This window comes from Oratosquilla oratoria, chromosome 9 (genome assembly GCF_046742065.1).
Source record: "Oratosquilla oratoria isolate Oo_2021 chromosome 9, ASM4674206v1, whole genome shotgun sequence".
NCBI classification, from domain to species: domain Eukaryota; kingdom Metazoa; phylum Arthropoda; class Malacostraca; order Stomatopoda; family Squillidae; genus Oratosquilla; species Oratosquilla oratoria.
The window spans coordinates 25,407,302-25,419,528 of NC_134785.1; the positions used below are offsets into that span (position 1 = coordinate 25,407,302).

General features: G+C 37.6%; 1 protein-coding gene across 6 annotated transcripts in view; it reads left to right on the top strand.

The window, feature by feature from the left end:
- The first annotated feature begins 599 nt into the window (after positions 1-599).
- l(2)k10201 (zinc finger protein 511 lethal (2) k10201) overlaps positions 600-12,227 on the top strand; it is a 32,379-nt gene continuing 20,751 nt past the window's right edge. For 2 of the 6 annotated variants that reach the window (XM_076190127.1, XM_076190126.1), the window contains exon 1: positions 983-1,138. The gene's annotated coding sequence lies outside the window, so the exon portion shown is untranslated. The other 4 variants (XM_076190129.1, XM_076190131.1, XM_076190130.1 and 1 more) reach the window with 4 other exon arrangements.

Here is a 12,227-nt window from a genome sequence, read left to right on the forward strand (position 1 = left end):
ATCTCTCTTGATGGACTAGTTGGAAATTCACTGTCGCACTTGTCATAAGGATGCCGGGTTCGAGTCCTGGGCAGTACCATATTTCAATTTCAGCATGCTGGCCTGTGATGGCTTAGAATTAAAGTGCATTGCGGTTGTTAAAATGTATCTCTAATCACTGGGACCCATTCATTGTTGTAGAAATACTTTCCCGCGTTCGTATACTTCCAATTGTACTATCATAGTGGAGATGGGTTGAACGCAAAATTTCATATATGTGTATGTAACTCGAGCATACAAATATATAAGAAATAATGCGCTCACTTTATACCTCTCTTGATGGCCTAGTTGGAAAGTCACTGTCGCACTTGTCATAAGGATGCCGGGTTCGAGTCCTGGGCAGTACCATATTTCAATTTCAGCATGCTGGCCTGTGATAGCTTAGAATTAAAGTGCACTGCTGTTGTTAAAATGTATCTCTAATCACTGGGACCCATTCAGTGTTGTACAAATATATATATATATATATATATATATATATATATATATATATATATATATATATATATATATAATATATATATATATATATATATATATATACACACACTCCGCAATCAGAAAGAGTGATTGAACAGGCCGCCAACATCCGTGACGATGACGAGGAGGAGGATCCGGATGACCTTGAATAAGGTACCGGTTTACTAAATACACGTTAGGTTAGGTTAGTTTTGACGAATTTATCTTTCTTTCATTTTTTGGACGTCGGCATCTATCATAATAAACATGGCGTACCATTCGTCCAGCACGACTTCTTTACTCACGAAATCTGTTTTAGCAACTTTTTTGTTTTTCATTTCCGCCAAGAAAATTGCATATTACGTTGATACATTATAATTTAGAAATTAATAATTAATTATCTAACGCTATATCGCGTCCATGCACACAACTGAACATTTACCTCCTTTGTCTTCACATATTTCAAAATTACTAAGTCAAAGTGTAATTACAATTGTAGGGAAGTACATACATGATGTAGATTATTTGGACATGACTTGGATTTAATGAAACAATGCGATTTATTTACGCCTCAATACAGTGTTCGAATTTTGCCGTGCGAGTGTGTATCATACATTTAAGATTAGATCCATGTTTGAAGGTAATTATTATAATTATATTATCATATTATGTTTATGATACTGTACACACTTTCCTAAACCCCTAAAGTATCAATAAATGTAATTCATCAAAAATTTCATGACTTCCTACAGGATAAATGCTGCTACATAAGGAAATATGAAGAAACAAAGACTTAATTGATACTGTAATTGTGCGAACTGGCCATGTAGCGAAATGACCTGTAACCATTTACCTCTGCATCTAGATAGATAGATAGATAGACTTTATTTGGCAATAAATCAATGTACATGAAGTGCAAATAATGACAAGAACACATAGTTCGAAATGATAAATGTAAATTGCCGAGGATAACACAAAAAGCATGAACGCTTATTTCCATTGTGGTCCTCATCAGGTAATTTTTCTACATTAAGTCACACGGACAAACATACATAGGGGGTTGAGGGGACCAGAGACACTCATGAGTAATACCAGTCAGTACACATATGACACGTAAACATTGTTATAGATTTGCTAATATTACTGAAATGTTTGTACACATAGGAACATTGAGTCCGAATATTTGAGCACCATCCAAAAGGAACCTTGCATTAATCAAAGGAACAACAAAATAATGTTAAACTGTAACAAAACAGTATGAGTGAGTACTATATCGGAGTAGTACCATTAATAATATATTGCATTTTTCTACATCTGTATCAACATGTATGAGTGAGTACTATATCAGAGTAGGACCATTAATGATATACTACAATATTCAACATCTGTAACAACATGTAGTTATAGTGAATCCTTCACTGCAGCTAGGGTTACCTATTAATTAAATCTAACATTTTATCTATTCCTCTGTTCACAGACACATACACCCCCTGCCCCCCAAATACACATTTGGCGATACATACAGTATCAGTACTTCCTTAAATTTCTAACGAACTTTATCACTCCTAATATGAAACTGAACCTTGCACAGAACATTATAACAATACTAGAGCCCCCCCCCTCCAAAAAAAAAAAAAAAGTCACCATATCCTTTGCCTCATAGGCACGGTATTTATAGACGGGATTATTAAAATTCAGAATTGTTAAAAATCTCGCAATGTGCCGAGCAACTTAATGCACCATATTTATATATGAGCATTGATTAGTTAGGTTGTAAGATGCATTAAAGAATACCTTGGGCTTGGGGTAATGCAGGGCAATACTACAAACATCTTCTGGTTATTCACAGGTAACCGTACAAAATTGGAAACCGAAAGATCGAATGTGTGTATAATTTGAGTATGAAATTGAAAGAGGACAGGATAGGTTAGGTTACACAGTAATGACATATAGCTACATCTGTGTACAGTGGCTAAGGCATCAATGAAATAGGCCCTCTCATGGCATCATCATCTTCAAAGAGGAGATAGGTCCACAGGATAACCAAGAGTTACATCATAATTCTTCCCTTGCTCTCCACCTAGATGCCCAAGGGGACTTGCATCTTATCTGTGGAACAGGCCCAGAAACTCACTCATTTCACTCACTTCCAATCTCTCTGGCACCTTCACTCCCACACCTCCTTCCTGCTGGTGACATGAGAAGCAACGCAGGTCTCTACACATGTCCATCATGCACAAAACCTATAGATTACACATGTATTGAATGCAGCATGTTAAACTTGTACCACACTCAGAAACACAAACTAGTTCACAAAGCATTGGACCTACGGCCAACATATATCAACACTCACTTCCAAAACTACTTCCACATATAACAAGCCTACATAAATCATACTATAAATAGATATAAACAGCATCACAAACAGTCATGCAGAGCTGCAACAATTCCTTTTCAAACATACATAACACTTGTACAGAAAACATTTAATTACACAACAGCATACCTTTCTCAAACAAAACAAAAAAAGCTAAGTAGTCATAAAGATACACCACAAAGTAAACTATTTACAGCATCACAAACATGTACATATCACCCTCAACATCTACTCCCAGGAAATACATATCACAACTCCAACATCTTGTGCACTGATATTGTAATTGGAAGTGTGCTGATCTCACATATACTTTATTATGGACTCAAATCTTGCAATAATCTCCAACTCCCAGCAATGACTGTTACCTGCCCTAACAGTAAGCACACAGGCCAAAGGTGACTGCTTCAGCTGCAGCTATATGCCTCCTAGCATAGGGTTTTCACCTTTAGTCCAACCTACCAATGCAGTGACAAATCACATACTGCCAGATGACATGAACAAATACAACCTGCAATGGCTACATACAAATAGCAAACTGAAGATGAAACAACTAGAACATCTCCCCAACCTAAACAAATTAAATTCCTGTAAACATCTTTTTAGATAGCCACCCTAACACAGTCAACAAGCAGCATTCCCAAACATAAGTGTGTTAACCTCTCCAACCACAAATAACATGGGAAATCATCCATGCTCTTTCACGCCAATTCCCAGTAAAGATCACCATAGAAATTGAAGGAAAAGTAAAGCCTACATAAAGAAAATCACAAATTACTGGAAAGCAAAATGATAATATAACAGGAAGGAAATAGAAAAGAAGCTAGATACCTTTAGTATAACCAAATTTCCATCAATAGACAAGGCAGTAAAATAGATCTTTATAGCAGTAGAGACAGCCAGCAGGAAGTACATTCTTAGAGGATACAGAAGAAAATGCAGCTCCAACTATATACTAGAGATGCCCACCTTCATAAAAAGAGAAATAAACTAAAAAAAAAAGCGAATTGAATCTCACAGAACAAGAACTATTTCAACAAGTAAACATATCTCAAACAACAAAAAATACTAGAAGCACACAAAAAATAGATAGGGAATCTCTTAACCTCTGTCTTTATACCAAGGGCTTCTTTCCATATACATGGGAGCTAGCCAGCCAAAGCATGTACTTACCCCCATCCATCATTAAGACTTACCAACACAGAATAGGCCTGACTACAGATTCAAACTGCACCAGAACACCTTATACTACAATGCCCCATACTAACAGGCCTCAAACAACAACACAGTATTTCCTCCCTAAGTGACATCCCTAAGTCCCTCCTGAAAGCTGTTGCCAGTTTTCTGGAGGCTGTGGATCTTCTGCAAGAGAGATCAGGGACAGTAAATTGATTAATTGACGCATTTGTTTCCCTTTTATCTTAGCTTTATCCAAATTTGGATGGGAAAATTAATAACAATGGATATGGAGTACAATCAATCAGTCATTTTAAGTCCACTGCTGAACAAAGACCTTTCTATTCCAATTTTATGACTCGCATTACTGTGCCTACCTCTGCCACACAACTCCTGTAAACTTCTCTATATCATCTTCACCTGTTATCTAGGCTTCCTCTTACATACCTCCTATCCTTCAGTATCTACTCAGTAATACAAGTGCTCCATCACCCATCATTCATTTGTGCAAGCTTTCCTGTTGAATTTAATTTCCTCTCATTTTCTGTTTCCATAACATTTTTCACTTCAGTTTGGTCTCTTACTTAACTTTCTTCCTCACTTCCTGTTATTACTAGCATTGATTTCTCCATTCTTCTCTGTGCACTCGTTAGTTTATCTCCATTGCCTTCATCAGTTGCCAAGTCTCATATCTATAAATTATAGTTGACATTGTAAACTTTACACTTCAGACATGTAAGTAAAGAGTTTCTCAGGATCTTTTTATATTTACCAAACATTTTCTAACCAATTGTGATACACCTTTTTATTTCATTATCATGATCTTCAGTCACTTTTAGCATTTGGCATAGATAAATAATCATACTTTTCAACTTCTTCAAGTCTCCACATTGATTGTAGTTCCTATACTTTGGACTCTCAAGTTGAACATTACTTTGGTTTACTCTTAACTTCAAACCTACTTTGAAACTTTCTTTAGCATCCCTCACAAGTCTCCTGCTCTTTCTGTAAAAAATATATTCTCAGAAGCTACAGAAAAGTGTCAACCCGAAACTACACACACAGATAGCCTCCTTAAAGAAAAAAACAAAAAAAAGAATAATTAATAAAAGAAATACAGTCAAGTAGAACAAGAAAAAAGAACATCTAAAACAATTAAACAGAAACATCACAAATGTAATTTATAACAAACAGAAAGAAAACAGGGGAAAATTAACCAACAAAATGTGGAGAATGGTAAAAACCATAAACTCAATTTTAGATTCCTGTCCCACCCATGAAGCAGTTTGTGCAACTCAGAATAAAATATCACCAATACAGTCATGTGACACCGGCAAGCATTTTTCCAAAACAATTTTCAAACCCACATCAGAAAACAGGAAAATCATTGAAGAAATATAAAGAATCAAACCTGAAGGCACTCCCTCTTTCACCAGTAAAGAGACAGAAGGATCCATAAAAAACTAAAATACTCCAAAGGTGAAAGTCCAGACAGGATCACAAACATCCACCTCAAATATATTGTTCTAAGAACAATAAGAGCCTTAATTGATGTTCTCAATTCCTGGTTATACAACAAGAAGAAATGAGGTACAAGGAGCATTGAAAATTATGAAAGCTGGAACATCTGAAAAAGGAAGGTAGAGTGATAGTGGATTGGGTAGTAAGGTTGTTTAATGTATGTCTTAGAGAGGAGAGTGTGCTTGAGGAGTGCTTGTATAGTTTCACTTTACAAAAGAAAAGAGGACATACAAATATGGTAAGTTTAGAGAGATCAGTTTGTTGAGCATAGTTGGAAAGTCATATGGGAGGGTATTGATTGAGAGGAACAAAGGGAATAATGAATGAGAGGAGGATTGTGGGTTTAGGAGAGGTAGAGGGTGTATGAATAAAAATTTTGTGGTGAGGGAGATTTGCGAGAAGTTTTTGGCTAAAGGTAAGGATGTGTTTTGGGTGTTTATGGATTTAGAGAAGGCTTATGACAAGGTAGACAGGAAGGCATTGTGGGAGGTATTGGAAATATATGTAGGGGGAAAGCTGTTAAGAGCAGTCAAACATTTTTAGTGAGAGCAGTGGAGCATGTTTCAGGATTGGGAATGGTTAGAGTTGATTAAGGTAAAGGTGGGGCTGCATCAGGGATGTATTTACCTAATTGTATTTATACAGTAAAGAAGCAATGCTCATTGGGTCCAGTCTCCATTTCTGTAATTTTCTAACATACCTAGATTCAAATTCAAGTAAAGTTCCAACTTAATCTATATCTTTGATTTCCAGTTATCATATTAAGATTTGAACTCGTATTGTTTGAGATCGGGCATTATCAGTCCTCCAATGTGCTCCAATTTCCACTTAAATAAACTGTGAGGTTCTTTATCAAATACAGTACAACCTCTTATTAATGGACGTTAATTAGCTGTGTTTGCGGTGTTTTTGCTGTGTTTTTGGTGCTGTTGTTTAGTGCTGTGCAATCACTATGCCACCCAAAAACCACTCCAAATCAATGGATTATTCACATCAATGGACACCATTACCCCCCTTTGAGCCCATTAATGAGAGGTAATACTATACCTTCTCTAGGTCCAGCTACAGGCAATCCACCCACCCCCCACTTTCTTGCAACACATCAATCACTCTCAAGTAAAACCTTAAAAGGTTTGATACACGTGATCTTCCAGATCTGAAGCCAAACTGACTTTCTGTCAGAATGATCATCTTTTCAAGATATTTGGTCCATCTATCTTTCATATAGTTTCACTATTGTGCTGGCTAGGTCACCATGGCTGTTCAGTTTGTACACCGATGGAGTGGTACTGACGGTAAATACAAGAGTATGGGATTGAAAATGGTGAGAGATAGTGGAAGGAAGTGAGAGGTAAGCCAGTTGTCATTTGCAAATGACACTGCACATGACTGGGTCAAGGAAGTTCTGAGGCAGCAAGTAGCTTAGTTTGGGAAGGTATGCAATAGGAGGAAGTTGAGAGTAAATGTGGGTAAAAGCATGGTGATGAGATGTACAAGAGGTGAGGACGGCAGTAAACTGGAGATAAGTCTTGAAGGAGAGAGGTTAGAGAAAGTTGATAGTTAATATTTAGGGTTGCATGTAGTAGGGAATGGAGGAGTGGGAGTTGAGGTAAAGTGTTAAGTAAGTGAAGCAAGTAAATGTCTTGGAATAAGTCATGAGATATACCGTAAGTATTTGGAGATAAATGCAGAGAGAAGATTGTATGAAGGAGTGATTCTGCCTACAACACTGTATGGGGCAGAGACTTGGAATTTAAGGGAGGCTGAAAGGAGAAATTTATATATGTCTGATAAGTATGATGTATTTTACCTAGTTGTTGTATTTACCTAGTTGTATTTCATGGGATGAGAGCTATGCTCATAGTGACCCGTTTTTGTATCTCCACATCCAGTTTATTCTTAAAATTGTGTATAGTTCTGGCATTCACTGTTTCTCTGTTCAGTTTGTTCCAGACATCGATCACTGGGATTTTTTTTTTTTTTTTCAGGTCTCTTCTGTAACTGTCTTTCTTTAGTTTCTTTTTGTGTCCTCTTGTTTCTCTTCTGTCCCACTTTAATAAGTCGTCTCTATCAAGAATTTCCATCCCTTTCATAATTCTGAAAATGGTCAACAAATTGCCTCTTTCCCTTCTCTGTTCTATTGTTGACAAATGTAATTTCTCCAATCTTTGTCAGATTTGACAGTGTAGGTGCCATTTTTGTCACTGCTCTTTGGATTCTTTCTAATAATGATTGATAGAATGAGAAATAAGGTGAAGAGAAGAGGTAGAGTTGGAAGGGGAGCTGACAGATATGATAGATGAAAAATACTGGGATGGTTTGGGCACATGTAAAGAATAAATGAGGAAAGACAAACAAAACGAGTGTGGAAGGCAGAGGTCGATGGAGTGACCCTAAGGGGTAGACCAAGAATGAAATGGATGAATGGTGTGAAGTGAGCTTTGAGTAAAAGGGGAATGTCTGTTGAACGGGGAAGAGATAGGTATGAGTGGAGAATGGTTGTGAATGAAACATAAATTGATGTAGCCTGAAGGGATTTCTCTTTGTTTTCTCCATTTTTTGCCAGAGGGAACAAGAAAGGACTGTCACTATATAAATGAAGTGGCAGGCCCTGCTGTGGATGTGCTGTGTCATGCTCCATTGCTTCTGACCTGGGCAGGGAACAGAGATGACCCTTTGTCCACAAGGAGCTAAAATAAAAAGGAAATAGATGATGGATGGGAGTTGGGTAGGTGCCTGCCATAACTGGCTGCCTACATTATAAAAAGGAAGAAACTTATTGGTATATAGATAGTATATAGATAGACTTTTGATCAAATAACTGTCCTCATTATTTTTTTCTGTGAGGTATCACAGTGATGCAATGTGGACACCATACTGGTGTTGTATTATAGGGGTGAAATATAGACCACCCATATTATGATTTATGTGCTGTTGTTCCAATTGAGGTGTCTGGTAGAGCTTCAATTTTTTCATATTGAGTTTCTCACAGCCCAAGGATTTTAGTGGTGCATTATCTTGCAGGCTGGACACAGTAGGACCAATACAATGTCCCACACTGACAATCCCCAGCAACACAATATCTCTTCTGAAGTTGACTTATGGTCCTACATAGAGGCCGTGGATCCTCTGCAAGGGAGATCAGGGCCAACAGGTTGATTGATTGATTGATGTGGTCCCCCCAAAGAAAAAATAATATGAATGCAAAGGGTGGTAACCGAAATTATTCATAGAAGAGGCAATAGATCATATGAAGAAAGACTAAACAAGTTTAGATTGTCAATACTGGAAGAAGAAAGAGGTGACATATTTGCTGTCTTAAAAAATATGGAAAGTGTAGATAAGATTTACAAAGAATATCTATTAATAATGGACAAAAAACTATCTAGTAATCAGCAAGAAACTATGAAAATGGAATATTTGTAGGGTATTAAAAAATAGGATTAGAAAGAAATTGAGAGGATTAGGGGAAGAATAGAGGGAGTAATTGGTGAGGAACAGTGTGGGTTTAGGACAGGCAGGGGTTGTGTGGATCAGATTTTTGTGGTAAAGATATGTGAGAAAGCTGTATGAAAGGTAAGGATGTCTTTTGAGGTTTTATGGATTTGGAAAAGGTTTATGACAAGGTAGTCAGGAAGGCACTGTGGGAGATATTGCAGATATATGAGATAGAAGGGAAGCTGTTAAGAGTAGTCAGGAGTTTTTACAATAGTAGATCCTGTGTTAGAATTACAATCAGAGAGAGTGAGTGGTTGGAGGTGAAGGTGGGACTTTGCCATGGCTGTTCAATTTATACATGGATGGGGTGGTGCAAGAGGTAAATGCAAGGGTAATGGGCTGGGGATTGGAGATGGTTAAAGAAAAGGGAGAAAAATGGGAGATAAACCAGTTGTTGTTTGCTGATATAACTGTGTTTGTAGCAGGATCAGAGGAGGGATTAAGGAAGTTAGTGATGGAGTTTGGGAAGGTGTGCGAAAGAAGGAAGTTAAAGATAAATATGAGTTGAAGCAAGGTGATGAGATGTACAAAGGGAGAGGACGGCAGCAAATTGGAAGTGAGTATTAAGGGAGAGAGACTGGAGGAAGTGGATAGTTTTAGATACTTGGGTGCGAATGTGTTGGGAAAGGGAGGAGGGGAGTTGGAGGTAGAATGTAGATTGAGAGAAGCAAGTAAATGCCTTGGTGGATTAAAAAGTGTAATGAGAAGTAGACATTTGGGAGTGAATGCTAAGAGGAGATTATATGAAGGTGTGATTGTGCTGACACCCCTGTATGGGGCAGAAACATGGAACATAAGAGAGGAAGAGAGAAAGAGTTTAAATGTGTTTGAGATGAAATGCCTGAGAAGTATGATAGGGGTTATTAGGCTGGATAGAGTGAGAAACAAGGATGAGAGTGGGGTGGAAATGGAGTTGGGAGATAGGGTTGATGAAAGAGTACTGGGATGGTTTGAACACATGGAAAGAATGAGTGAAGAAATATTAGTAAAAGAACTGTGGAAGGCAGAAATAGATGGAGTGAACATGAGGGGACAACCAAAGATGAGATGGATAGGGTAAAAGGGGCATTGGGAAAGAGGGGGATGTCTATGGAGGAAGGGAGAAGACAGAAGATAGGAGTGAGTGGAGAATGGTGGTGTATGGATGATGTGATGCATGGAAGGGAGTGGGTGGGTGATGGGGGGTTAAGGAGTATGTGTGAATGATATTTTGATGGAGCCTGAAGGGATTCCTCCTGATCTTCTCATTTTCTGTATGAGAGGACAGAGAGGGGGTCACCAATTAAGTAAAGCAGCCTTGGTATGGATGTGCTGTGTTTTGCTGCATTGCTTCTGACCCAGAGCAGTTTGCGAGATGCAGGGATGGCCCATCAACCAGTAGGAGCCAAGAAAAGAGGGAGGGAGGGGTGATGAATGGGAGTGGAATATGTAGAAATGAAATGGGTGGGAGTGGATTTATGCCTTTTGAATGTGGCTGCCTCCCTTGTAAGGGAAAAAAAAATCCTTTGGTATATGTGTGTATTAAGAAATGGTTTTCTAAAGTGGTAGTGGTAAATGAGTTTCTTTCAGCTGTCAACCTTGCTATGGAGATGAAATGTCTTCTTGTATTGCTTCTGACCTGAGCATTAGACATGGGATAGGGATGACCCTTCGTCTACAAGGAGCTAAGATAGAAGGGAAAACAAATGGGTGTGGGATGGGTGAAAGGTGGGTGTATGCCTTGGCTAGGCCACCCCCCTTTATAAGGAGGAAAAGGTCTTTTGGTAAATGTTGTAATATGTACATATGTGTATGTATTTGTTGTATTATACGGGAAGGGAGCAATGCTTGTGGTGACCCATCTTTGTATCTCTCAGCATCGTTTTTTTCTTAAAATCTTGAATAGTGTTTGACCCCCACTGTTTCTTTGTCTAATTTGTTCCAAGTATCTATCACTGTGTGGGAAGCTTTTTTTTTCAGATCTCTTCTGTAATTATCTTTTTTTTAGTTTCTTTTCGAGTCCTCTTGTTTTTCCATTGTCCCATTTCAATAAATCATTCTTATCTAAGATTTCCATTCCCTTCATAATTCTATAAATAGTTAGTAGGTCTCCTCTTCCCCTTCTTTGTTCCAGAGTTGGTAATTCTAATTTGGACAGTCTTTGTTTATATGTCATTTTGGAAAGAGTTGGTGGCAGTTTTTGTTGTTGCTCTTTGTATTCTTTCTAATTTTTTTATATTCCTTTTGGTGCTGGGTGTCCATACTGTTGCTGCGTACTCGAGTTTTGGTCTTATTAGTGTAGTTAAAAAAAATTATGATTTCTTCGTCCAAATAGGGAAATGCCACTTTTATTGACCTCAATAAATTATAGGTTTCTCCAACTATTTTATTAATATGCTTATCTGGTGTCAAGTCTGCTAATCATCACTCCAAGGTCTTTTTCCAAGTTTACTATTTTTACCTCTTCTTCACCAATTTTATAATATTTCGATATTCTGTTTTTACTTTTTCCAAATTCCATTATACTACATTTCTTGATATTGAATTTCACTTCCCACTTTTGAGTCCATTTCCAGATCTTGTCCAATTCTTGTTGTAATAAGTTGCAATCCTCCTTAGTTTTTACTTTCTTTAGTATTTTTGTGTCATCTGCAAAGAAATTCATATAACACTCTACTCCTTCATCCATGTCATTTATGTATATGGCAAACATGATTGAGGCCAGTACTGATCCCTGCGGGACACCACTTTTCATTTCTTTCCAATTTGAGAATTTATCTCTAATTACTACTCTCATTTTCCTCCCAGTCAGGAAGTCTTTCATCCAATAATTTTTCTCCGATGCCACCTATTGATTCTATCTTCCTTATTAGTTTATTGTGTCTTATCAAATGCCTTTTGTAGGTCCAGAAAGGCACAGTCTGCCCAACCATCTCTCTTGTATTATGTCAATTAATCTTGAGTAGAAGCAGATCAAGTTTGTTGTACATGATCTCCCTAGTCTGAATCCAAATTGATTTGGATTCAGTATAGTTTTTTCTTCCAAATGTTTTAACCCATCTATTTTTGACAACCTTTTCGCAAATTCTTGCTACTGTGCTTGTCAGGGAGACTGGTCTGTAATTTGATGGGTCTTCCTTGTTTCCTCCCTTATGCATTCTTCCAGTCCTGTGGCACTTTC